This window comes from Oncorhynchus gorbuscha, linkage group LG18 (genome assembly GCF_021184085.1).
Source record: "Oncorhynchus gorbuscha isolate QuinsamMale2020 ecotype Even-year linkage group LG18, OgorEven_v1.0, whole genome shotgun sequence".
In the NCBI taxonomy this organism is placed as follows: Eukaryota; Metazoa; Chordata; class Actinopteri; order Salmoniformes; family Salmonidae; genus Oncorhynchus; species Oncorhynchus gorbuscha.
The window spans coordinates 56,674,596-56,702,501 of NC_060190.1; the positions used below are offsets into that span (position 1 = coordinate 56,674,596).

General features: G+C 43.4%; 1 long non-coding RNA gene across 3 annotated transcripts in view; it reads right to left on the reverse strand.

The window, feature by feature from the left end:
* The window catches only part of LOC124003537, a 45,910-nt gene extending 20,565 nt beyond the window's left edge, over positions 1 to 25,345 (reverse strand). The window contains exons 1-6 of one of the 3 annotated variants that reach the window (XR_006833248.1): positions 25,107 to 25,345; positions 23,967 to 24,040; positions 23,244 to 23,329; positions 16,377 to 16,425; positions 16,031 to 16,144; positions 14,664 to 15,733 (exon numbers count right to left, since the gene is read on the reverse strand). This is a non-coding gene — a long non-coding RNA (uncharacterized LOC124003537). Of the gene's footprint in view, positions 1 to 14,663; positions 16,145 to 16,376; positions 16,426 to 23,243; positions 23,330 to 23,966; positions 24,041 to 25,106 lie in introns of those variants that run through there. The other 2 variants (XR_006833249.1, XR_006833247.1) reach the window with 2 other exon arrangements.
* Positions 25,346 to 27,906: the final 2,561 nt, after the last annotated feature.

Sequence of the window (27,906 nt, forward strand, 5' to 3'; positions counted from 1 at the left end):
CTATGTTGACCAGGAGGAGGTCAAACAACAGATGGTGGGCAAAGGATTACTGCAAACTCTGTCACAGTCGAGTTTAAGTTAAGCACAGCTCCTCAGCACAATCACCAAGCTGATTATTGAACTATATGCAACCTAGTGTGTGTGCATGCGTCTGTGTGTAGAGAGAAAGGCCAAATCTGAAGAGAGACTTGTAAAAGAAACCCACCCAAATACAATGAAGAACTCTCATCACGTACCCTTTTATTTAGAGGACCCTAATCCTACACTCATGTTCAGAAAACAAGGATCTGGGATTGACTGGCACAGAACCAGCAGAGGCTTATCACCTTTACATATGATATCAAATCCTAACCAAACACCAAATCTGATCTACCCAAGCTATGGAACCCCTTATTACACAACCGAAAGCCTGAAGATCTACCTCAGAGATTTCAGAAAAATAATAAATTTGTAGCTCTTTAAGGAGATTACAAATATTTTGATCCCCCTAAATTGGAGAGCATTATCACACAAGGAAGGAAGGGAGGCACAGGGAGGGAGAAGCCTTTTAACAGGGAAGAGGGGGGAAATCATGAAGAGTCTGAAAATAGCCTGATAATTTGTGGTCTGACACAGAAGGCGTCTGATGTAGCGGATGGATCCACAGCTCTGAACTTACAGGAGAGAAATGCCTCTTCAGAAATACATAAATTCCAGTGTGCAGAGAGCACAGATATTCAACAGTCTCCGCTGGCTTGATCATCAGCACTAGAGGCTTGACAATAAACACACACAGGCCACCACAACAACCTGGCTTGCTGAGAATTGTACCCAGGTCTATCATTACAAAACGTCAGACTGAAGGATGTACAAATGAATAGCTCCCACCCAGGTATTGTGCAAGTACAAAAGGCCTCAACAATAGGTGGGTGAAAAGCTAGGAAACAACGTTTTAGGAATAGAGGAGTCAATTATTACACTTTTGTAATGGTTTTGAAATCAACATTGTCATACGCCCCATCATTTTGCACTAAGGTGCTAGGTAACAGAAACACACAGACCAAACCATTATAACAAGGATGTATGGGAACAATAGCTATGTGTAGGAATATTTACTTTCTTTTTACTTTTGTAATAGCTGCCATGACGCAGTACTGTGGCTTTGAAATCCCAGCGGTTCTTAGCCAAACACACTGACTTCAGGGTCTTTATCCAAGTTAAAGACCCTGAAGATCACTTACAGCTGTCTGCCTGAACACAATTCCCTGAGAAGCCCCTCTGAAATAATATTATGATTGTGGCCCTTCGGGGCCCATTTCCAATACAGAAGGACTGTGGTATATTGGTCTCTCCCTCATCATTAGAACCTACTGGAGTTCACAGGTGCTGGCTGCTCCAAATCCAAGTCTAGCAGGCCAGGCCTGATGACTGTCTCAGTGATGAGGTTGCCTGTACTGGGCCAGAGCCTTTGTGGGTGTAGAGAAAGACTCTTTGTGTTTGGGCAGAAAGTCTGTCCACCGACCACTCAATTGTCTCACACCATTAAAATCAGCCACGACAGTCCATCGCCTCAGACTAATATATGCACTGGTTTCTTCTATGGCTAACCCAATGAGGCGTGCACACATGTACAGTTGAAGTCGGAAGTTCACATACACCGTCGCCAAATACATTTAAACTCAGTTTTTCACAATTCCTGACATTGAATCCTAGTAAATATTAGGATCATCATTTTATTTTAAGAATGTGAAATGTCAGAATAATATAGAATTATTTATTACAGCTTTTATTTCTTTCATCACATTCCCAGTGGGTCAGAAGTTTACATACATTAAATTAGTATTTGGTAGCATTGCCTTTAAATTGTTTAACTTGGGTTAAACGTTTCGGGTAGCCTTCCACAAGCCTCCCACAATAAATTGGGTGTAACTGAGTCAAGTTTGTAGGCCTCCTTGCTCGCACACACTTTTTCAGTTTTGTCCACACATTTTCTATAGGATTAAGGTCAGGGCTTTGTGATGGCCACTCCAATAGCTTGACTTTGTTGTCCTTAAGCCATTTTGCCACAACTTTGGAAGTATGCTTGGGGTCATTGTCCATTTGGAAGACCCATTTGGGACCAACCTTTAACTTCCTGACTGATGTTCTGAGATGTTGCTTCAATATATCCACAAAATGTTCCTGCCTAATGATGCCATCTATTTTGTGAAGTGCACCAGTCCGTCCTGCAGCAAAGCAACTCCACAACATGATGCTACCACCCCAGCGCTTCACGGTTGGGATGGTGTTCTTCGGCTCGCAAGCCTTCCACTTTTCCTCCAAACATAACGATGGTCATTATGGCCAAACAGTTCTATTTTGTTTCCTCAGACGAGGCAATTTCTCCAAAAAGTACAATCTCTGTCCCCATGTGCAGTTGCAAACTCTAGTCTGGCTTTTTAATGGCGGTCTTGGGAGCAGTGGCTTCTTCCTTGCTGAGCGGCCTTTCAGGTTACGTCGATATAGGACTCATTTTAACTGTGGATATAGATACTTTTGTTCCCGTTTCCTCCAGTATCTTCACAAAATCGTTTGCTGTTGTTCTGGGATTGATTTGCACTTTTCGCACCAAAGTAAGTTCACCTCTAGGAGACCGAACGAGTCTCCTTCCTGAGCGGTATGACGGCTGCGTGGTCCCATGGTGTTTATACTTGCGTGCTATTGTTTGTACAGATGAACATGGTACCTTCAGGCATTTGAAAATTGCTCCCTAGGATGAACCAGACTTGTGGAGGTCTACAATTGTTTTCTGAGGTCTTGGCTGATTTCTTTTGATTTTCCCATGATGTTAAGCAAAGAGGTACTGAGTTTGATGGTAGGCCTTGAAAGACATCCACAGGCACACCTCCAATTGACTCAAATTATGTAAATTAGCCTATCAGAAGCTTCTAAAGCCATGACATAATTTTCTAGAATTTTCCATGCACAAAGTAGATGTCCTAACCGACTTGCCAATACTATAGTTTGTTAACAAGATATTTGTGGAGTGGTTGAAAAACATGTAAACTTCCGACTTCAACTGTACATGTACACACACAAAAGCCATAGTTTTTAAAGACTGTTGACTGAGAAATATTGATCCTTGTTAGTAAAAGAAGGAATTGTCACAGTGAGTCACAGTAGAAGAGAAGACTTGGGTTTATTTAATTCAAAACCGTCACCTTCTGGCCTATAGACACTAACAAAATGCACACACACATCAAACATTCTCCTTGTAGTCCAAATGCATTATTCACTGTAAAAGATGCACAGCTTGCCCGAGTTTGAGCATTTACAATTCAAACAGGGCAGAGGCTGAGTCTGCATTGAGAGAGGCTGTGGCTCCAATCTACATACAGGACGTGCCCGACTTACCAGATGAAGAGGTGGTGAGAGACCCAGAGAAGAATAGGGAGTGGAGGGAGATAGAGGAACAGGAAGCAAGAGAGAGAGAGAGAGAGGAAGAGGGGAGGGATAGTGAGTAAGAGAGATTGAAATAGAAGAAGGGAGAGAGAAAGAATCTTTTGCATAACTGAGGCTTCACATGATATGATGTCTGTCACATGATGTCCCTCGCTGACGTAGGCGGAGGGTGAGGCCTTAACAGTCACAAGGCAATTTCTCTGCTACCCTTGCAAACCTGGACCCCTGGAACAAAGACACAGTCTCTGTGTGTGTGTCTACTGGGACATTGCAGTCTCAGCCATCAGTTCGTTGAGATGGATTTATTTTAGATGTAATAATAAAAGGTCAACTTTGAGACACAGATAAGGCCACTGTTCCTCTCAGGAGGACCAGCTTCACATTTACACAACACAGACATTCATGCCCAGGCCAACAGTCCCTACGGACTCTCTGAGGCTCCCATAGACATTCATCAAAACACACTGAATTGGACCATATGAATGGATAGATACACAAGCTGACAGAAGACCCGTGTCAAGCATCAACTCTTTAACAATTAAGATATGAAAACGCCCTCCTAATATGGAGGAACACACACACAAACCTTTGGACGTCCTTCTGTCACAGGACGAGATCAGGCATTGAGCACCTGCTCACACCCCCAGCCTGTACAGATGTAAGATATTCATTTGAGCCAGTTTGTTGCAGGAAAATAATCCTAAAGCAACAGGAAATGTGAATTATTATGTGGATTATAATCAATGCACATTTTTGAAAATCAAGTCTGAAATTTCATAACGGGAAATTAAAGTTCAGACGCCTTTTTAAACCTCAAATACACCAAAGGTTCTCCTGCAACAGGCAGATCAAATGAATATTAACATCTGTACCCCACCCTACCGTATGGTGACACACACATGCCACTAAACCCCACCTATCAGAGTGACAAAGAGAACACCTTGGACATTAGTGGAGTGGAACACCTCGGACGACAGGAGTGGAACACCTCGGACGATGTCAGACCCCCCGCCTATCCTTCTCCGATATACAGACACCTCTTCTTCCAACACAACCCATAATGGCCCTACATTTAAAACATATCACGTTCACTCTTTTGTTCCTATCTGGAGTGAAAGGAAATATTTTGGACCGCTCATCCCAGAGTGGATACCAGTGCAGGAACATTTACACATGCATCATGGTTCTGGATCCAGTCATCATAGTCAGCCTCCCTAGTAAAACACATTAGGAGACAAACAAACAGAGATTCTGATTCAAACCAGATGGCCAGATGCAGCAACAGGGCTTGGTGAACTGCACTGTGAAACCCATACGGGACGGCTGAGGTTAAGTCACCGTTTATAGGTGATATTTCTCAACAAGACATGACAATGGATTCCCAATTTATAGGTCACAAAATGCCTTTTTATGGCTAAGGCGTCACCCCTTTTACCTAAACAGTTTACATTTTACTCAGCATACTTGTATACAGCATTCATTATGTGTGTATTTGGCTTCAATCAGCAGACATTAGAGGCAAAAAGAGGAAGAAGAGGATTTAAGTAAATAAATAAGACCAGGCCTGCTCATTAGAATCAAACGAGAAAGAAATTACACCCCAAAAGACTGTTAAATATGTGAGCCTTTGATCGCTGCCCTAAATGAGCAAGATCCACTCTACAGAAAGGAATGTGTGCGTGTGATGATATAGACGGAGGCTTGCTTTACAGAGAGGGGTTTAACTGAGGTAAAGCTAACCTAACTCTAAAAGTATGCAGCACAGAGCCGTGAGTCAAGAGCACAGACCCAGAGACCAGGGAACTATTAGTCTGAACATTCAGCAGTCCAGGTGTTGACAGCTTGAGGAAACACGTCACCTCTACCGTATAGAAGAAAGTCTGATGAAGATTTAGTAGAAAGGTAGAGACATTTTGTATAATAAGGTTTAAACTAGGGTAAAGCACAAATAAGTGTCAATGCTTTTTACACTGTATTGTGCAGTAAAATATTGTCCGTATAATTTGGTATCTGTTTGTTATCACATTGGATTTTTACTGTATGTTCATAAGAATGGAGAGCGGGATGGTTTTCCAATACTTTACTGAACAGAAAGCCAAGTTCATCACTTGCTTTGTAGCTGAATTAGTTATCGTGAAGCATACTACTAGACTATAGGTACACTAGACCACTATGGAACATTCACAACATTGCATGTGTCTGACAGGATCCAGCCTGGTGAAATGTAAACAGAGTCCCCCTGGCTTGGCCTGCCTCTCTGTCCACTGTCCTGCATGTGAGAAGACCACAAAGCAGAGGATTATGGAGGGTAAATGGATGTTAGTTAAAAGCTGACCTCTGACATTGATACAACAGTCTTTTGATTCGCTGGATCAGGGTGTTCTGTTCTCTGGTGAGGCTTTAAATGCAAGCTGTCACTTAAATAAGTCATTATCTAGGTTTTGTCTGAGCGTCAACTGGATAAAGATGATAAATCCCTCCCCAATGTGATTCTGTATGGTTTGTTCTATTCGTGACAGAAAGCCAAACAGACAGTTGTCAGATTGTTGGTTTGTTTGAAACTGCCAAAAGCATAGAAAGTGCTGTTCCACATTAGTGACACCACATCAGGATCCTGCGAGAGTGTGGTTAGAGAGTGATGATTTCACACCTACGATATGTAATCCCTCCTCCATGATGTCTCAGTCTCCAGTGAGCCTGCAGTATTCTCCTGGTTAACTTTAACACATGACAACCTGCATATTCACCACGTCACTCTGCTGGGTTGGTGGCAGTGTGGTGGTACTGAACTTACAATAACCTGTGATGCCATGGACTGGACTGATTCTGGTCGTTAGATATGACATCCTATTAATAGTCAAAGCTCATTTGAACACGTTCAACTTCAAACTGAGTGAAAGAAGAACGCTCCCTGCAAGCTCAAACTACAAGGATATCAGGTTGAGAGATAAATCACTGCGTGGCCTAAACATGAAAAATGGCCTTGACTTGTTAGTTATATAGTCTCCTATTTCACAAGACACAAGGTCCTAAACTTTTCAATTGCAATGCAGACTTTATGAGTTCAATAACTCTTTGTGACTCTGCTACACTGAGACAGTCCAGACAAACCTTGGGTCATTTATTTACATACCAAACTATCAAACCCTCAACAGACCAGTAAAGGGTTTGCTTTTCATTGTTAGATGTTATTGCACTGTGGGAGATAGCAAAATGCTTGTGTTCCTACACCCGCAAAAACATCTGCTATGTGTGTGTATGCGACCAATAACATTTGATTTGATTTGATTCTGCAGTGTCAATGACACATTTTAGGAGGGGACCCTTACCTGATGTCAATTAGTTGAAATGGAACACTCTATCCCTCACAAAGTGCTTCATTCTTAGAACTGTCTGGCTTATCTTTAAAAAAAAGGTTGAGGTTCGTTGAAGCTTATCTACATGAACTCAATCCAAGTTCCTCACTCAGCCTCAACTTTACAGCGATGCAGTGAGCAGGACCAAGCGAACGCTGAAGAGCAATACTGAGCTGTTCTCAGGACGTGTAGTATGACTAAGCAGATTATTAGGACAAAACAAGGTCACTGGAGTCCAAAGCCAATTCAATTCACAAAATAGCTATTTTTCCTCTCTCCCACTGCCTTCCTTCTTCTAGCTGTTAATCTGGCTGTGTTGTATAGGAACTGCCTGTTGGCTCTCTGACCATAGCCATTACCATTATTAGGGTGACAATGTTATTCTGGGCTGGCCAGTTGTCAAGGCACCAACAGGCACCAGCAGCCACTCACACACATCTCCTTGGCAATTAGTCAATTTACACAAATAAATGTGTCCCTACAAGAGAGAGCATTGCGTTGCATTCAAATATGCAGTGCTATACGGAGTTGCTGGAGCAAGAGTTAGGGTTTCTTGTGCAATAATTCTCCTCTAGGATTGGAGGATTTAATAGGGTGATATTGGCAAGGCCTACTGAAGGAACCTCACATGGTGCTCATTCTGAAATACTCTTAACGCTGCCTCCCATCTCCCTCTCGCTACCGCAGGCACACATGCACGTACACACACAGCCTTTTAAACATGTTACATCCATAAACATGGTGTAGAATTGTCATGCAGGTGAAAGAGGACCCAAAAGCGACTTAACAGAAACAGAGTTTATTTAAGTCCAAACAGGGAATAACAGAAATCCTCTAGTCTGTAGAGGGGAATAACTGGAGAAGCGGCCACAGACTGCAGGTCTAAACCGGGTAGGCGCAGGCCGTAGTAGACAGAGACACCTGCTCACACGCAGCATCTGATGAAGGCAAAAAACACGACAGGACAGGGCGATACACAATCACAGCAAAAACACGACAGGACAGGGCGAAACGCAATCACAGCATGGTGAATACTAAACAAGGAACCGACGGGACAGGAACGGAACACAAAGGAATAAATAGGGACTCTAATCAGGGGAAAGGATCGGGAACAGGTGTGGGAAGACTAAATGATGATTAGGGGAATAGGAACAGCTGGGAGCAGGAACGGAACGACAGAGAGAAGAGAGAGCGAGAGAGTGAGAGGGGGAGGGGGAGAGAGAGGGATAGAAAGGGGGAAAGAACCCAATAAGACCAGCAGAGGGAAACGAACAGAATGGGGAGCACAGGGACAAGACATGATAATAAATGACAAACATGACAGTACCCCCCCACTCACCGAGCGCCTCCTGGCGCACTCGAGGAGGAATCCTGGCGGCAACGGAGGAAATCATCGATGAGTGAACGGTCCAGCACGTCCCGAGACGGAACCCAACTCCTCTCCTCAGGACCGTAACCCTCCCAATCCACTAAGTATTGGTGACCCCGTCCCCGAGAACGCATGTCCATGATCTTATGTACCTTGTAAATAGGTGCGCTCTCGACAAGGACGGGAGGGGGAGGGAAGACGAACGGGGGTGCGAAGAAAGGGCTTAACACAGGAGACATGGAAGACAGGATGGACGCGACGAAGATGTTGCGGAAGAAGCAGTCGCACAGCGACAGGATTGACGACCTGGGAGACACGGAACGGACCCTGTTGGAGTCAACTTACGAGAAGCTGTCGTAAGAGGAAGGTTGCGAGTGGAAAGCCACACTCTCTGGCCGCAACAATACCTTGGACTCTTAATCCTGCGTTTATTGGCGGCTCTCACAGTCTTCCCCGCAGACAAAGGCAGACCGGTAATGAAGCCTAAGGCGATGTGAGACCATGGTCGAGAAGGAATGGGGAGCGGTCTGAGACGACCGGCAGGAGGAGAGTTACCCGACTTAGTCTGCGCGCAGTCGTGTCACGCTCCTGAGTCGGCCACCAAAAGCGCTGGCGAATAGACGCAAGAGTGCCTCGAACACCGGGATGACCAGCTAACTTGGCAGAGTGAGCCCACTGAAGAACAGCCAGACGAGTGGAAACAGGAACGAAAAGGAGGTTACTAGGACAAGCGCGGCGACGCAGTGTGCGTGAGTGCTTGCTTAACCTGTCTTTCAATTCCCCAGACTGTTAACCCGACAACACGCCCATAAGGAAGAATCCCCTCGGGATCAGTAGAAGCCACAGAAGAACTAAACAGACGGGATAAGGCATCAGGCTTGGTGTTCTTGCTACCCGGACGGTAAGAAATCACAAACTCGAAACGAGCGAAAAACAACGCCCAACGAGCTTGACGGGCATTAAGTCGTTTGGCAGAACGGATGTACTCAAGGTTCTTATGGTCTGTCCAAACGACAAAAGGAACGGTCGCCCCCTCCAACCACTGTCGCCATTCGCCTAGGGCTAAGCGGATGGCGAGCAGTTCACGGTTACCCACATCATAGTTGCGCTCAGATGGCGACAGGCGATGAGAAAAATAAGCGCAAGGATGAAATCGTCAGACTGGAAGCGCTGGGATAGAATGGCTCCCACGCCTACCTCTGAAGGCCAACCTCGACAATGAATTGTCTAGTGACGTCAGGAGTAACGAGGATAGGAGCGGACGTAAAACGTTCTTTTAGAAGATCAAAAGCTCCCTGGGCGGAACCGGACCACTTAAAACACGTCTTGACAGAAGTAAGAGCTGTGAGAGGGGCAGCAACTTGACCGAAATTACGAATGAAACGCCGATAGAAATTAGCGAAACCTAAAAAGCGCTGCAACTCGACACGTGACCTTGGAACGGGCCAATCACTGACAGCTTGGACCTTAGCGGAATCCATCTGAATGCCTTCAGCGGAAATAACGGAACCGAGAAAAGTGACGGAGGAGACATGAAAAGAGCACTTCTCAGCCTTAACGTAGAGACAATTCTCTAAAAGGCGCTGTAGAACACGTCGAACGTGCTGAACATGAATCTCGAGTGACGGAGAAAAAATCAGGATATTCAAGATAGACAAAAACAAAAATGTTCAGCATGTCTCTCAGAACATCATTAACTAATGCCTGAAAAACAGCTGCGCATTGGCGAGACCGAACGGCAGAACCCGGTACTCAAAATGCCCTAACGGAGTGTTAAACGCCGTTTTCCACTCGTCCCCCTCTCTGATGCGCACGAGATGGTAAGCGTTACGAAGGTCCAACTTAGTAAAGCACCTGGCTCCCTGCAGAATCTCGAAGGCTGATGACATAAGGGGAAGCGGATAACGATTCTTAAACATGTCATTCAGCCCTCGATAATCCACGCAGGGGCGCAGAGTACCGTCCTTCTTCTTAACAAAAAGAACCCCGCCCCGGCCGGAGAGGAAGAAGGCACTATGGTACCGGCGTCAAGAGACACAGATAAATAATCCTCGAGAGCCTTACGTTCGGGAGCCACAGAGAGTATAGTCACCTCGAGGAGGAGTGGTCCCCGGAAGGAGATCAATACTACAATCATAGTGACCGGTGAGGAGGAAGGGAGTTGGTGGAAGACCGTGCGCAGATCATGATATTCCTCCGGCACTTCGCCAGGTTCCTCCTGAGAAGTAGGGACAGAAGAAACGGGAGGGATGGCAGACATTAAACACATGACAAGAAACGTTCCAGGATAGGATAGAATTACTAGACCAATTAATAGAAGGATTATGACATACTAGCCAGGGATGACCCAAAACAACAGGTGTAAACGGTGAACGGAAAATCAAAAAAGAAATAGTCTCACTGTGGTTACCAGATACTGTGAGAGTTAAAGGTAGTGTCTCAAATTTGATACTGGGAAGATGACTACCATCTAAGGCAAACATGGGCGTAGGCTTGTCTAACGGTCTGAAAGGAATGTTATGTTTCCGAACCCATGCTTCGTCCATGAAACAACCCTCAGCCCCAGAGTCAATCAAGGCACTGCATGTAGCACCGAACCGGTCCAGCGTAGATGGACCGACATAGTAGTACAAGATCTAGATGAAGAGACCTAGTAGTAGCGCTTACTGATGGGCTCTGGCCTCTTACTGGACATGAATTAACAAAATGTCCAGCAACTCCGCAATAGAGGCACAGGCGGTTGGTGATCCTCCGTTCCCTCTCCTTTCGAGATGCGAATCCCTCCCAGCTGCATGGGCTCAGTCTCAAAGCCAGAGGAGGGAGATGGTTGCGATGCGGAGCAGGGAAACACCGTTGATGCGAGCTCTCTTCCACGAGCCCGGTGACGAAGATCTACCCGTCGTTCTATGCGGATGGCGAGAGCAATCAAAGAGTCCACATCTGAAGGAACCTCCCGGGAGAGAATCTCATCCTTAACCACTGCGGAGTCCCTCCAGAAAACGAGCGAGCAGCGTTAAGGATTCCACTCACTGCGAAACTCAATAGAATAAAGGAAGCCAGGGCCCTAGAAGCCTCCCTACCAAAAACTGAACGGTCAAAACCCGAATCATCTCCTCTTTAAAGTTCTGGAACTTGTTAGAGCAATCAGCCCTTGCCTCCCAGATAGCTGTGCCCCATTCTCGAGCCCGGCCAGTAAGGAGGAAATGACGTAAGAACCCGAGCTCTCTCTCTAGAGTATGTGTTGGGTTGGAGAGAGAACACAATCTCACACTGCGTGAGAAAGGAGCGGCACTCAGTGGGCTGCCCGGAGTAGCAAGGTGGGTTATTAACCCTAGGTTCTGGAGGCTCGGCAGGCCAGGAAGTAACAGGTGGCACGAGACGTAGACTCTGGAACTGTCCAGAGAGGTCGGAAACCTGAGCGGCCAGGTTCTCCACGGCATGGCGAGCAGCAGACAATTCCTGCTCGTGTCTGCCGAGCATGGCTCCTTGGATCTTGTAACGAGCGTCTGAAGTCGCTGGGTCCATTCCTTGGTCGGTTCCTTCTGTCATGCAGGTGAAAGAGGACCCAAAAGCGACTTAACAGAAACAGAGTTTATTTAAGTCCAAACAGGGAATAACAGAAATCCTCTAGTCTGTAGAGGGGAATAACTGGAGAAGCGGCCACAGACTGCAGGTTAGGTTAGACAGAGACACCTGCTCACACGCAGCATCTGATGAAGGCAAAAACACGACAGGACAGGGCGATACACAATCACAGCAAAAACACGACAGGACAGGGCGAAACGCAATCACAGCATGGTGAATACTAAACAAGGAACCGACGGGACAGGAACGGAACACAAAGGAATAAATAGGGACTCTAATCAGGGGAAAGGATCGGGAACAGGTGTGGGAAGACTAAATGATGATTAGGGGAATAGGAACAGCTGGGAGCAGGAACGGAACGACAGAGAGAAGAGAGAGCGAGAGAGTGAGAGGGGGAGGGGGAGAGAGAGGGATAGAAAGGGGGAAAGAACCCAATAAGACCAGCAGAGGGAAACGAACAGAATGGGGAGCACAGGGACAAGACATGATAATAAATGACAAACATGACAAGAATAGTCTTAAAGGTCTCATGTTCTCAAGTTTCAGGTGGAAGACCATCACAGTGCCCAGTGGTGCCATTACTATCAAACGGAGATACACTGGTTACACTATTCTTGTGGGGACCTAAAATCCCCAAATGGTCCCCACAAAGATAGTAAAATTCTCCCTTGTGGGGACATTTTCCCACACCCCTATGAGGAAAAAGGCTATTTTAAGCTTAGGGGTTAGGTTTAGAGTTTGGGTTAGGGGTTAAGGTTAGGTTTATGGTCAGGGTTAGCGGTTAAGGATTTTGAATGGAAATTAATTTTAGGTCCCCACGAGGATAGAAGAACATAGCATGCGTGTGTGTCAGTTTGTGAAGGAATGTGTGATTGTGTTGGCCTGAGTGTCATGGTGTTCAGTGTCCCTCATGGGGACATTTCCCATGTCCCCATGAGGACAAAGGCTATTTTAAGCTTAAGGGTTAGGTTGTTATGTTTAGGGATACAATTAGGATTAGGGGTTAGTGGTTAGGGTTAGGGGTTAAGGTAGGGTTAAGGTAAATAGGTTTAGGGTAAATAGGTTTAGGGTTAGGGTAAATAGAATTTGGAATGGTACTTAATTTTAGGTCCCCACGAGGATAGAAGAACATAACATGTGTGTGCGTGTGCAGGTACATGTGTGTGTGTGTGTGTGTGTGTGTGTGTGAGGTTGTGAAGGAGAGGATGTGCGTGTTTGTTTTGGGGTGTTCAGGATCTCTGGAAGCCGTACGTTGTCCCTTCTCTGATCACAGGAAGCTGGCAGTGCCTCAGACCTCCTATTAGAGGCAACTTCCTGACCTCTCCCTCTCCTTTCAGATGGACTGATAAGCAGAGTCCAGAAAAGCAGAGCGGCTACTCTTTCATCTATGAAACACAGGGCTCACTAGCGTCCTCCTGGCTATTAATAGACACACACACAAAGTATGGACACTTAAACACCTCAATATGCATAGCCAAGAGAAAAAGGCTTCTGTATGTATAGAATCTTTGGGACATCATAAAATGTTGACCGGTGACGAAGGATCTTTCTGGTCTCTATAATATTCCTCCTCTGTTTTGTTGTTGACGATATCTGCTACTGCGTCACTCATGGATTCTGCTGTGTGCTTTGAGTCATTGTGAGCTGTGGATGTGATGGGGACCAAAAATAACACTTCGCCCACTCCTCGGATGATGCAGAATACGCAGTATGAAAAGCCTGAGCATGAGGGAATAGATGCAACACAGTCCGCAAGACATCTTGGGCCAGATACAAGCAAACCTACACACCAGAACATGTTCATTTTAGCTTATAAACATTCATTTACTACACCACTTCAAATATGATTTAACATTTAAACGATGTGATATACCACTGTGTTGGTTAGATTGAATTGTACCATGGTCATGCTTGCAGCTCAATACGCTACTAAAAGGCAACCAATATCCAGTCAGTTGGCTAAATCAATAAACCATTCCAATACATCAACACCGTCTGCTGTGTCATCAAATTCATTTTTTGTGACTAAACAAATGAATACTGCTCCAATGAAAATAGGAAGTGCCACCATTTTCCATCCCAGAGGGAAACATTTAAGTGAAAGTGTTAAAATGTCTATTGTTTTGTCTTTTAGCCACCTGACTTGGGCCACTCTTCTGATTTGTTTGTTATGTTGATTATATATACATTATATGGATATAAAAAATAATTGAATCGACAGTGAGAAACTAACTTTCTGGCCATATTGGTGATGAAAATGGCAGGCGATAACGTCAGATACAACACTTACCTCTGCTGGAGACTCTGGGCTAGAGCTGAAATCTATCCTAATACTTTAAATAACAACTAGGTGGTGTAACAGCAAACTCATCATCCTGCGTATAGGACTCATCGGAGTTCACCAGACCAGAGTAAGGGGACTGTAGATGAACAGAAGGTAAAAGTTAGACTGCTGAACGTGCCAATAGTCACAGGAATATCATGGGAAGTGGAGAGGGGCTGGTAATTAGGTGAGGGGACAGAGATAGATACCAACACAGCTGTGTTTCTGGTGTATCTTAGCCAGTGTGTGTGACAGTGTGTCAGCGCTGGCCTTTGACCCTGGCCTAAGGGACACAGAGATAATGACTGCATCGCCTGATGTTAACGGGAAAACATGTCAAATAACATGAATGAACAGTGCAAACCCTAACAAGTGTGGGCGGGTGGAAATTGTAGGCTGTGGTACGTAGTGAAGTCAGTGTGTGACTGACGGCTACGAGGCTCCCCCTTTATTCCAGGTGACAGTTCATTAAGCCAGGATCAGCACCAGTGGAGATGCATGCGGAATAAGTCCACTAGACTCCAAAGCAGAGCAGAACACTGCCTTCATGGCTAGAAACTACTGGGGAAGGAGCTCTCTGGCAAGTCCAGGATTTATTCACATCAAGGGGGAGAGTGCATTGATCTATTTATTCTCCTAATTTCAGAGTGGAACAAACATGTAAACAGCAACCACAAGGTTTGTATTCAAATCGAACAAAATCACGAGGACGAATGTTTTCCTACAGGAATGTAAAGTTACAATGACAGTCAAAGTTACAAATCGATTCAGAATACCAAATGCACTTCTCCAGACATTGGGATTCACTTGCCCTCTCCCTCTCTCCTACATACTGTAGATAAGCTGGTCTACATCACTAATCTAGTGAGTGACTTCATCCTCTTCTCCAGTCCCTCTCTGGGTCAGAGGGATTTTCTGATGCCTATCTGTCTCAGTCCAATACCCAGAGTGCTTGGCACCTGTTCACTATGACCTCTAGTAACAGTCTAGGAAAATAGATGGGGATCAGACTAAAGCAACAAGACACACAGAGATACCCCTAGTCTGGCACAAGATTAGGATATGTTTTTGTTTAGGAATCAGCTGTGGAACACACACAGTGCCATGAGGACCATCTCTCATGGTTGTTAAAAACATGTAATTGCAGAACACTATTAAAAAATGATAACACAATAATAAAAGCTGGGTGACCATTTTTTAAACATCCATATTTGATATCTATTGCTGCAAACTAATTGCCCTTTAGGACAAAGGATATGTACTCCAGTCTAGTCTGTATGAGACATGTTCGCCTCCCTGTGGAGAAACAAAAGCGTTTCAACACTGAGACAGTAAACACAAACAACTAAGTGAAGGTGGAGAACAAGACTCCTCAGAGCTTAAAACAAGATCTGGTCCCATAGAATTAGAAAACAATGAAAGTCACCCCCCAACACTGAATAAAAGGTTTTGAACATCCCAGAATGAAAAGCACCTACTCAAAATGCAAGTCACCACAATGCTGAGTCAACACAAAGAGAGCCTGTTTTGGCTTGTGACTTCTGGGCTCTCTGATTATGTGGGTTTTCTGGCACTGGCACACTGGCCAGTCCACAGGGTCAAAGTCAGGGTAAAGAGACGACTTCTGTTGTCTGCCCGGGCCAAGATATTAATCAACAGCACTTCAATTTGGCTTCATGGCTGTTTAGAGAACAAGATGCACAAGTCGATGGGTTGTAGGAATGTGAAGCCTTATACACTACCACAATTATAGTATAGTTAACATTTGCACAGCATACACTAATGACTTCAAATATTTAATTTATGTTAGGGAGTAAACATTATTTATAATAAGGGTTACATGGATGGCTCTCCCGTCAGCAAAATATATTGTACCTAAACCCTCCCTGAACGCTTGAAAATAAAAAGGGGCCCTTGTTTAAACCCTAAATAATAATTCAAACAAAGTGGATAGCAGAAAACATGTCTACCGTTTACCCTCAATTCTTGGACAGACCAAACGGTTCTTCATCCTGTAAGCATTACATGGCAACGCAGGAATTTTGATAGCGCACAGGGCTGAGGGCCAGAAGGTTGTGGGTTTGCAGACAACTGTGGACAAGAATAGGGTGGAAAGATACAATGTTTTTACTATAAATGTTATGAATCTATCATCGTATTTGCAGGTCTGAGAGAAAAAAGAAAAAAAAAATCACCTTTTATAAACATTTGATGCAATTCTACATAATTTTCAACATTTGCGGGATATTATTTTAATACCACACAAATTAATGAAATTACAGGCTAGGGAATGGACAGATAGCTAGGCCTGTGTTCATCTTACCATATTTATCCAATGGCAAATTAGTGTCTTGTTCGCCACGAAACTGTCCCTGTTGGCAAATAATTAAAAATGAGACGTCATGCAGAAACATTAAGCTTTAACTTCTGGCTACTCTTCTTCCGTGGCTTTTAACCCAATGAGAGGTCACAAGTGTTTCCCTAAAAGCTGTCTGGGTTTTAGGGCTGTCTCCAATTGGTCTAAATTTTAAATCATGTCTTAATCCATTTTTTTCTATTCAACGAGGCAAGTCAGTTAAGAACAAAATTATTTTTTACAATGTCATATATAGACACACCCTATGTGTTTTAATGAAATCAACTAGATACAGTGCCTTCGAAATGTATTCACACCCCTAGACTTTTTCCACATTTTGTTACAGCCTTATTCTATAATGGACTAAATAAAAATAAATAAAAACCGAAATACCATATTTACACAACTATTCAGACCCTTTGCTATGAGACTTTCAAATTGAGCTCAGGTGCATCCCATTTCCATTGATCATCCTTGAGATGTTTCTCCAACTTGGAATCCACCGGTGGTAAATTAAATTAATTGACAAGATTTGAAAAGGCACACACCTGTCTATATAAGGTCCCACAGTTGACAGTGCATGTCAGAGTAAAAACCAAGCCATGAGGTCGAAGGAATTGTCCGTAGAATGCCGAGACTGGATTGTGTCGAGGCACAGATCTGTGAAGGGTACCAAACCATTTCTGCAGCATTGACTGTCTGCAAGAACAGTGGCCTGGATCATTCTTAAATGGGAGTTTAGAGTTTAGAAGTTTAGAACCACCGAGACTCTTCCTAGAGCTGGCCGCCCGACCAAACTGAGCAATCGGGGGAGAAGGGCCTTGGTCAGGGAGGTGACCAAGAACCCGATGGTCACTCTGACAGAGATCCAGAGTTCCTCTGTGGAGATGGGAGAACTTTCCAGAAGGGCAACAAGGGCAACAATCTCTGCTGCACTCCACCAATCAGGCCTTTATGATAGAGTGGGCAGACGGATGCCACTCCTCAGTAAGAAAGGCACATGACAGCCCGCTTGGAGTTAAAGACTCTCAGACCATGAGAAACAAGATTTTTGGCCTGATTGCCAAGCATGTCACCATCAGGAAACCTGTCACCTTCCCTATGGTGAAGCATGGTGGTGGCAGCATCATGCTGTGGGGTTGTTTTTCAGTGGCAGGGACTGAGAGACTAGTCTGGATCGAGGCAAAGATGAACAGAGCAAAGTATAAAGAGATCCTTGATGAAAACCTGCTCCAGAGCGCTCAGGACCTCAGACTGGGGCGAAGGTTCACCCTCCAACAGGACAACGACCCCAAGCACACAGTCAAGACAAAGCAGGAGTGGCTTCGGGAGAAGTCTATGAATGTCCTTGAGTGGCCCAGCCAGAGCCCGGACATGAACCCGGTCTAACATATCTGGAGAGAACAAAAGAAATAGCTGTGCAGCAAAACCCCCCTCCAACCTGACAGAGCTTGAGAGAATCTGCAGAGAAGAATGGCAGAAACTCCCCAAATACAGGTGTGCCGAGCTTGTAGCGTCATACCCAAGAAGACTCAAAGCTGTAATTGCTGCCAAAGGTGTTTCAACAAAGTACTGAATAAAGGGTCTGAATACTTATGTAAATGTGATATTTCTGGTTTTTATTTTTAATAAATTAGCAAAAATTCCTAAACACCTGTTTTTGCTTTGTCATTATGGGGTGTAGATAATAAAAACATATGTTCTAGAATAAGGCTTAACCTAACAAATTGTGGAAAAAGTCACGCACTGCACTGTATGCATTGAGCATGTCTGATGCTTTAAGCTCACTGTTTGATGAAATAACACTCAAATGACTCAAGAGGGAGCCAGAGATCAAGGTCATTAAAAAAAACCTGACCCGACTATCCACATGCTCCTACTGGTTTTCGCAGATTCTGCCTTACTTTCCCGGAATTGTCGGTAAAAGGCTACATGAGGAGTCAGAAAACTTTCATGTGTAATGCCAATTTATCTTACCATTTCTACTGATCTGCGTGCCAGTTATGGTTTTCATATGTACATTTGTAGAACGGTTTAATTTCATTATTATAATAAAGTCTTCGTATCTCAAAATCACTGTCACGTGGTTAATCAAAATTCTATCTAAATGAAAATGATGCAAACCTAAAAAATTAACTTCTATTGCCAACTATGTAAAAATAGCCTATAAAGCTAACAAATAAAAACATTGCAGCCTGCAGGTAGAAAATATCCTGATAAAAATAAATATATCACATTGGCTATGCACGGCCTGTCTGCAACGAACTTGAAACACTATCAGGTTGGGTCTGGCCTGAAGCTTCTTGCAACAATGTAAGACATATTTTGGGCCCTCAGAGTTACCCGAGCCAGTGAGCTTGGGACAGATACAGCTGTAGGCTATTTGCGCAAGGGATAAGAAGAAGTAATCAGGTAGGCCTATTTTATGACATTTCCACTGGGTCACAACACAGTCATCAGATTACCATATTGCAAATAAGAATACAAACACATCCGCCATGTAATCATTAGCTTAAATGATGACACCCTTGTAACAGAAAACACACATACACGGATTTCATCTCCCTGAGCAGCGTAAAGCATCTGTTACAGAGGTGTCATTACTACTTGGATCTCATCCAGACCAAAGATATCATTTCCCCTCTCCAGGTAGACAAACACAGAAAGGCCATAAAGAGCAGCGCTTACAACACAATATTTCAACATGACTGGAGATCAAAGGAGAGCGCTGGATAGGAGAGACACTGAACTAATAAAACAGGCTCTTATCTGGGGAGTAGTCCTTCCACAATGACCTCTGTTTGCATCACATGGGGTGACTTTTAGATACAGCTAACCCTGGCTCATCTCAACTTTTAACATGCCACTCCATTGGAATTCACGAGCCGTCCGATTGGCCCTCGGTGTCTCAGCGGGTTACCACATGCTTCCCCGTTTCCGTGACCACCATATCTAATGGAACGTTTAATAATTTAAAAAAAAGAATTACAGCCAATCAAAGACAGCTTCTCCCTCTTGAGCCCATAGAGAAGCTTTCAGAGAAGCAACTGATCTTGACCCAGCCTTTGATGCAGAGAGAGGAGTAAGAGAGTAAGAGAGCTAGAAAGGGAGGGGAAAAAGAGGGAGGATAGGCTCCCAACCCTGTCAGAGGATCTGTAAAGGTCAAACTATGATTAATTTCAGGGTTAAAAGTTCTCTGGGTTTGTATTATTGCTGAGCAAAAACCCTCCGGCGCTGTCAAAACACAGCCGTTTAAAATTGGATCCTCTTAAATGACAAAGACAAAACATTCAATTTACACAATAAAAAACCGCCACAACATTTCATTTGCCTCCTGACCTAAATGAGTGTTACCACGCGGCACAGATGTTGCTGCTTACCACTTCAAAGGACACAGGGAGTGGAGGAGATAGGGATTTGGTCCAATAATTACCAGTAAACCTCTTCAGGGCTCTCACTGGAGGTTGGCATCCATCTCCATGCCAATACTGACACTACATGGTAAATCCAACAGGCCTATTGTGTGGTGGTGGCCACCAGGGTCTCCCCCCCCCCCCGCCTTAGTGCTGTGGCCTCTTCAGAACTAAAACGAGAGGGTCCTTTTTAAAGGGACATTCATATGCCAAACCAGGCTGACAGTTTTATTTGACCGGGCTACTTGTTAACATGATGAATAGCAAGGTGGGTCTGTGTTATGCAGATCAGATCGGGTTACTGTGAGGACAGACGTCAGTGGGCTTTTAGGGCGCTCACTGAGGCCGGATTAAAACTCAAACCCAAACACCCTCCATATCCCTTCTCCTCTGATTTTACTCCAACTTGGGTTTCAGCTTAGGCCAGTGGTGCATACAAGAGCAGGCTTTTTCCAAATACCAAGACTAACCTATTGTAATACGTGAATTAAGATACTGGCACGAAGAAATTACTGCAAATAGGAAGACTTTGCAGGAGTTACAGTAAAATGACTATAACCTGCCCTAGTATTAACTACTGGTCAAGTGTTAACATTCAAGAATCATTGGCAGTGGTGCGCCAACATGCCTTGGCAGTGCGTTAGGTGAGTTATCGAACACAGCTTTAAAAACACACCAGTGGAGAGTTAAGTGGGTCACACGATCAGGCTGATCAGATATCTGCTCTCACACAGTGCTCATGTTAATAAGCTCTGTAATGAGTCTCATTAGCACGGAACAAAATCAATCAAGCCAACGGCTAGCATTAATAATTCAAAGGTGCACGTTGTGCAAGTTAAATCCACTCCTGTCTTCCCCTATCCTAACCTCCCCTGCCTAGACCTGCCAACTCTGGTTACACAGCTACACTGGCTCTCTGACACACTTGCATTAGGGTTAGTAATGTGCAGCTACTTTTCAGCAGAATATATTGCCATTATTGAAATGGACAGATTGAATTGTTCTGAAGCCAGAGGCAAATCAAACTAATCCCCTGAATCAATACAACTAGGCATACAGCAGTCTATTCATCCTGTAGTCTATTCATCCTGTAGTCTATTCATCCTGTAGTCTATTCATCCTGTAGTCTATTCATCCTGTAGTCTATTCATCCTGTAGTCTATTCATCCTGTAGTCTATTCATCCTGTAGTCTATTCATCCTGTAGTCTATTCATCCTGTAGTCTATTCATCCTGTAGTCTATTCATCCTGTAGTCTATTCATCCTGTAGTCTATTTAGAAGACAGTAGCTCACAGTAACGCATAACATATTCCCGTTTGCATACATTGCTTTTCTGAGAACAAATCATGTTATACTAAAGTGACAGATTCTTATTGGAGTTTTCCTTTAGTCAATCTTTTTTCAGAAAGAGTGTGAGAAACTGAGTGTAAGAAACTGAGTGTAATTGGTTGGGTGAAAGCTCAGTGGTCGGTGAAGAATCTGGTCAGTAGTAGACCTGAGTCATTTAAAATGGATGGCACTTGACTGGGCCTTCAATAGGACCTGAATGGGACCAGCCAACACAATAAAACCACTGCGGAAGAGTAGGTATAAAACCCCTGGACACCAGCTTAGCGGAAGCTTCTTTATAGAACAGAAGAAGGAAAGAAGAAAAAAAAACTGCCGCAAACTCTTCCTGAAATCTCAAGCTCCTGAACATTTAGAAAAGCATCAATATTTTGGAGAATTCTGGAGATAAACATGTTAGTGTAGGGAATGGTAGGGGGATGTGGATCTCAGCGCTTACTTAGCCCAGTCCCTTTTACTGTTAGTTATTCATTTCTGAGAGTTCAACACAGTTCTTTACATGGCTTGGCTTTCCCAACCTCCTTGGCTTTCCTCCAGACTCACACAGTGCATGTCATCAAAGAGGGTGATATTGTGCAACTATGTCTGACATCAGCAACAGTGGCTGTTTAAAGGCTGTTATAGAGAACAAGATATATATATATATATATTTTTTTTTAAATAGCCCAGTCCCAATCCATATACACCATGAGCATCATCAATAATATCCCAGGGAGACAATTCAAGGTCTGATTTTGGCAGTCTTGCAGGTCCCTGTGTTGACTTAGCAGTTTTGGCACTCTTAGTTAATAAACAGCAGGGTTATATAGTAGCCTAGCTACAGTACTATCTATACTATGTACGCACCTGCCTTCTCCGATGACCTAATCTCCAACACTGAGGTCAGCTAAAGTCCACATTCAAAATAAAACACCCATATCTACATCAATCGGCATGAAAACATACTTTGCTGAGAACCAGGGAGGAAGAGACTGGTTGGAGTGTTTTCTTTAGAAAGGAACAAAGGAGGTCAGTGATGTTCGTAGCCATAAAGTTCCCTCGCACTGTTCTAGCTTCTGCACACAAAGCAGAGTTTTCAAGGCCGTCTGTAAGAAATGTCTGCCGTTGGGTTGGTTTGTCGGGAAAAGGTTTACTTTTATTGTGGCACTGCAAACACAGGCAATTAAAGGCACATTCCAGAGGTTGGCTGTTGCCCTGTAATAGTTTACAGAATGGAGGCCTGATGAGCCTCTGCCAAGACTGGCAGCCCCTCCTCTCTCAGTGTAGACCCTCTTTTACAGACAGACCAGGCTTGGCCTTCATTAGGGCTGCTTACATTGCTGATAGAGAGGACGTGTCACATAGAGGGATGTCTACTTTTTCTTGGAAGAAATGCTTTCAATAATCGATGAGTGCCCCGATTTAACACTGAAAAGAGCTTTTGCTTGTCCCACCCAGTTTAAGTTTTGTAATAAAGTTTGCACACACACAGTTCAACTATTTTAATCAGTTCTGGAAAATTAATGTTGTCTTAATATATAGCCTCATAGTGAATCATACCTAATTCATAACAATACAGTTTATAAGTGCTGCATATGAAAGTCTACCCAACGCTCATTCCTTTCACTCTAAAACAAATACAATTGGAGAGTGTGTGTAGAATGACTGCTTCAAATATCCCATACTGCATAAATGGCTTTGTTAAAGTCAACTTATGTTAGGGCACACAGATCATGAACAATGCTTTGCTGACTCTGATATGCATGGCTGAGTCCATTAAAACCTTAACACATGAGGGTTTCAGTAACTCACAGGTGTCCTCCAGACCAGTGCTCCAGCAGAGAAGGAAGTGTCCAATGCCTCAAACTGGAATAGAGATATGGTCTATACTATTCAAGAGCAGTATGCATTCAGAGTTTCCTCAGGGTGTTTTCTCAAACAAGGAGCCAGCACTATTCCACCTTACCAACTACCACCACTGAATCTTTTAACTGATACTAACTGAAGTTTTTGGCAGGCAGGGAGGGAGTAGAGATATGCCCTGTAAAAGTAAGGGTAAGTGTATAAATAGAGAAGGAGAGAGAGGGTCCCTACCTCCATTGGTGCAGAATGAAGCCCGGTCACTGGTCTCCACACACGTTACACAGCTGTTCACTCTCTGATTCAGCAAGGGTGTTCAGCTAGTGACAGAGAGAAGAACCAATATATGATACCTCCTTGTATAACGCATCTCTTCATCAAACACATACAATATGCTGTCTCTCACATGACAACAATTCACATTGGGACAGAGTAGGGTTACAGATTATCTCGAAAGGCATCGAAATTTTGAGACATTACAATGACATAAATCCAGGTGCATTAGGCCCTACTCCCTTTGAGTATATGACCTGGGCAAAATTCCCCCAAAATATGATACAAAGAAAATATGTTGGAAAGAAATATAGTTCTGTGCCTCAGTCTAACAGTTCATAAAAACAGAAGTCTCTATGAAAGGTTTGACAAAGTATGCGTATTGGCGTATAATACAAACCAACTATTCATCAGCAGGCCAATTAATGTGACTTAATTAGTCTTTGATTTGTATTGGTGGATGCGTTATCTTTCCCGAGCAGTTGTAACTTCCCCACGGAAACGGTACAAAGAGGATTGCACTGCTTTGCCGATTGAGAAACAAAGTCCACAGACTGCATTTACACAGCACAGTGTTTGTGGAAACTGGTAACCACACTGATGCCGTTGTCATGCAAGCATCGTTTTATTATATTTCTGCAAAAACGTGGGATCCTATGAAAAACGACAACTTGCATCACTCACCGTTCTACTGGATTCTCTCTTCTTGGAGCTGCGAGTGAACATACCAGTCTTGTTCCAGGACGGTGGGATGAGAACTGAGACCAATAAAGCAAAAGGTACACTTGAAGAGTGTCTGCGCATGTTCGTAAACAAATCGTGGCGCTCGACTTTCCTCAAACAGAGAGCCCTGCCCTCGCGTTTCATTCATCAATGAAGCAGCGCGGTTTCCAGATACTCCAGCTCTACCTTATTGCCTCCAATAGAAGCAGCAAATTCCGCAGAATATATTCATATTCACAGCTAAATATTGCAAGTAACACTTTACACTGTCGTTATTAATTACATTTCTAAAAGTAAAGTGTTAACCATATTCACTACGTTCATTAGGCTACATAGAATCAAAATGTAATTGACATTACAAGTGAATTATCAGAGTATGTGTCCATCATATAGGCCTACTGTATGAAATAAACTAAAAAGTTGGAAAACTTTGCCTTTGAATCGTTCATGAGTTTTCCTATGCTAATGTTTTACCATCAGACTGTAACCAAGCCAACCCAAGAAACTCCCCTTCTCAAACACAGAACTGAGGACTCACTTCACTGTATTCTCTCCAAGTCACATTTGGTCAGAAATGATACAATTTACCACCATTTGTTTGATGAAGTGTCCAACTTTTTCCTCCCACTCTGGAATTTCCCATTTCAATTTCCTGTGAGGTATAGCAGGCAGAGTTGGCTCTCCAACAAGTGCTTGCCATTCACCACCAGAGAAAAGCTTTGCTGCATCACCAAGACTCAGGCAGACAGACTGCTTTTCCTCTCAAAGGAGAATTCTTCACAGAGAGCAGAGCCATGTTAAAAATATCACTGCAATAATCTCCATGCTCAGGGCTCTATTCACTTTACTGGGCAATTGTATATATATAATAATAATAATATATGCCATTTAGCGGACGCTTTTATCCAAAGCGACTTACAGTCATGTGTGCATACATTCTATATATGGGTGGTCCCGGGAATCGAACCCATATCTTAGATTCATTCAAAGGATGGTATTACTGCCTAATATATTATACAACTCCTTGAATTCCCTCTTGGCTTTTCTCTATCTTCAACATGCTCATGTACCACTCAATTCACTACATTTCTATGTGCTTACCTTGCTTCACTTCCCACAATGTTCAGACATCTGTCTTCAACACTTTTGAATCTGGAACAAGGTTGCACTACTCTGAAGAAGTCAGCGCTGTCTACTGTTTGAAGGTGAGAGCTTTGATCTTCAGACTTCCTCACTCCTGTGGACTAAAACGTCCACAATGTTCCACATTAGCAGGCTCTATACAGACAGAGAGAGAGATATACGCGCGCTCACACACACACAGTTGTGTATGTACAGCAATGATGGTGATGGTGGTGGGGGCTGTTCTACAAGGTGTTTTATCTGCCTCTGGGTTTACCATAATCCTGATGTTATCTAAAAACAGGATGAGGATCATCATGGTCGAGGTGTCTCATTTATTTTTCCCAGGGCATGCCATGATTTTTTACCTCACAATTTTCAGTGTTCAGAAATAAAATGTCCTTAGGATAAAGGACACATGTGTTGGGAATGTACAGTAGAGCCCCAGGACCTATAAGGACCGAGGTCACTGTTTAATCTGTGTGGGAAGATCTGGGAATATGTCTGATTTTATCACACACAGGCACAGACATAGACAGACACAGATGCAAGCACAGGTACAGATACAAACACAGACAACCCTAACCCCATCCCCCCCCCCCACACACACACACACACCTGATTCTACACAATGGTTAGATATAAACTGTAGTTCAAAATAAAAAAATACAAACATGCAATAGAATAGAAATTGATTCTAAATATTCACTCCAGTACAAGATGATGATGTGAAACCATGTAATCTATACATAATACACACAAAACACATTTTACACATTGACAGGGGACTCCAACCACTCCCAGCATTAAAGGTGCTCTAAAAAAATATGAACATGCAGTCTGCACAGCTCCACGAGGTTAGATTAAAGAAACAGCTGAACTTGCTCTACTGCATAATTCAGAGGTAACTCTCCCTGCACTGCTGCAGGGGGAAATGTCAAAGCCTTCCAATGGAATACTGCATACTAAGGTTGTTTTAGTAGCATACCCACAAAGGGGTTTTCTGTCTGTTACCACTTAGTTAGCATGGCACAGGGCTCTGGTTGGTGATACAGGGTGCAGTGACGCTGAACTCACCCGAAGGGGAGGAGGCAACAGTTCAGGTGGGACACTGCGGCTGCTCTAACCCTAGGCTAAACACTTTACCTGGATAATTATATCAACCCACCTATTTAGCAGTCTGTTCCAGATTGAGTATTGCCAGAGGATATGAGTGTGTATGAATTGCTGATAAGGTTAGATTGAGCTCAAGTCATAGCACCTCATATAAGTACTCATGGAAACAGATTCCATGTGATTAGGATGCCAATAAAACAGTAGATACGTGTCCACTGAGAGATTGTAACTCATAAGCATATTAGAAAGTGATTGGAGAAACAAGTTAATTACCCAGTTTACCTTGTAGGTGTCAGAGTAGTTGTTCGATCTTCTCCTTTTGACAGTGATAATTGAAGTTGGAGCTGTGAATGACAGTGTGATCCTAGCACCTGGGCTCCGTAGACTTACAGGTGTTTGCTGGGTCTTGTTAAAACAGAACATGCCTACGTGAGGAAGGATCCATGGAGATGGTAAACAGTAACCATACCAGGTGAGTTGGAGGGCGCGCAAGCACACACACACATACACACATTCTACTGGCAGAGATGTCGTTCTAAGTAACATAGCTACACATGCTTTTAAAAACAATCAATCAAATGCTCATAACCATCACAGGTAAAGTCATCTATTTTCTGGCATCATGTTAGTGCTGAACCAATGACCATAACATATTACAGAGGACCTACCTCCTACATTGGAAAACATGAGATTGAATGGGCTGTTTAATTTAACCTGAGGTCTGAGGGAATGTCCATACATCTGGTCAATGTGGGTTGCTACAGTACATTGGATGTTATCTCTCTGAGGATTGATACTCTGCCAAAGACCAGTGGTTTTGTTTAGATAATGACATGGTCATGGTCCTTGTATATTAGATCCACAACATACCCACAGAAGTGCTACATCACAAACTGTCTGGACACGAAAACAACTGGTTTCAGACCAACCTTATGTCACGTTCTGTCCATCGTTCATATGTGTTTTCCTTGTTTTAGTGTTGGTCAGGATGTGAGCTGGGTGGGCATTCTATGTTGTGTGTCTGGTTTGTAATATTTCTATGTTTGGCCTGATATGGTTCTCAATCAAAGGTGTTAGTCATTGTCTCTGATTGGGAACCATATTTAGGTAGCCTGTTTTGTGTTGGGTTTTGTGGGTGATTGTTCCTGTCTCTGTGTTTTGCACCAGATAGGGCTGTTTTTGGTTTTCCACGTTTATTGTTTTGTAGTGTTCATGTTTATCCGTTTTTATTAAACATGAGTCAATATAACCACGCTGCGTTTTGGTCCTCTACTTCACCACAGGAAAACCTTATTACATTGAATGCAATATCTACTGTAGGCTACTGTCGTGTCTTTGGCATCATTAAAGGTGAAGACTGTTATTTTATTAAATCAATTCTCTGTAATTATCTTTGTGATTAAACTAATCATGTGAATGTAATTAACTAGGAAGTCGGGGCACCAAGGAAAATCTTCAGATTACAAAGTTATAATTTTCCTAATATAACTCTTCAGATATTTGAATATCTGATCAATTAGTCTTCTAATTAATGAATTATTCTTTATCTCACTTTAGTCACATTCCAAATGGTTGGTTATCTGCACGAACCCAGCCTTTACTATGCATCATCCATACACCAATTGGCTTAATCATTTATTTAATAACTAACTAAATAATCACA